Source organism: Cynoglossus semilaevis, chromosome 14 (assembly GCF_000523025.1).
Source record: "Cynoglossus semilaevis isolate Cse_v1.0 chromosome 14, Cse_v1.0, whole genome shotgun sequence".
In the NCBI taxonomy this organism is placed as follows: domain Eukaryota; kingdom Metazoa; phylum Chordata; class Actinopteri; order Pleuronectiformes; family Cynoglossidae; genus Cynoglossus; species Cynoglossus semilaevis.
In genome coordinates this window covers 28,605,195-28,606,244 of record NC_024320.1, presented here as the reverse complement: position 1 = coordinate 28,606,244, position 1,050 = coordinate 28,605,195, and positions in this window count along the sequence as shown.

The window sequence follows — 1,050 nt, the reverse complement described above, 5'->3', positions numbered from 1 at the left end:
CAGATATTCTGAGAAAGCCACTGCACATGCCTCTATAGCATTGTTTCCCAAAGACTGGGTCGCAACCCTCAGGTGGGTCGCAAGAGTTTTTTTTTTTCGTCTCGCATCATGTTTCCCAGGAGTTTACGAAAAGAAAGTCTTTTGACTTGGGTTGTGAAGTTTTGTGACTTTTAAAATATGGGTCCCCAGATTTAGGAAACACTGCTCTACAGTTCCCTCTACCTTTGACAAACACGGTTCCTGAAGCTGACTGCAGGGGTCACTGTTGGACCATTTTCCCCCATATATTTGACTGAAAAGGAACTGAATCTGAAAACGTTTATAAATATTTTTTGAATCATTAAAGAAAAAATATAAAAAGTGAACTCCTTCACTGTTTGTCCTTCACTGTCTGTGGACATCTGTCCAGACAGATGGACCGTTCAGTCTTCGGAGACTCGTCACGTCCTCACTGACAACAAACGTCACGTTGATTTATTGTTCGTATTCCTAACGTTAAGGACACGAATGCAGAAAATCCTTTAAGTTTTAAACCGACCGCAGCGTTGCTGTAGAGTACCAGTACACGGAGTACACGATGAGTATTTGGCCTTTACTGCAGTCTGCTCCAGTTTTTCCCTGACTCAGGAGACCGGCGGGAACCTTAATGCCACGTTTAATTAACTCCATCTTAATCTGTCCCCGAGAGAAATCAGTAAAGACGAGCGCCGAGTCGTGGTTATCACGGACGGCTGCGGGTCACAGGCTAATGAATTAATTACACTGTGAGCCATCACTGCTGAGAACGTACCACGTCACAGTAAACACCGAACTCAGTGGATGAAAAACTTCAACTTCAAACCGACTTTCTCTGCCTCCGTACTGTTAGCTAAACGGAGTCAACGCACTGTTAGCCGTAGCTTTAGTTATAAAGTCATCAAATCTAGTGTTTGACACATGAACTGTCAATACAAAACTGCAGAGCAAGAAATTGTATTTTTTTTTCTGTCTCTTTAGATTTGAGTTTTAGAGACTAAAAAAACAAAAAACAGAATGTTTTCCCATGGCACT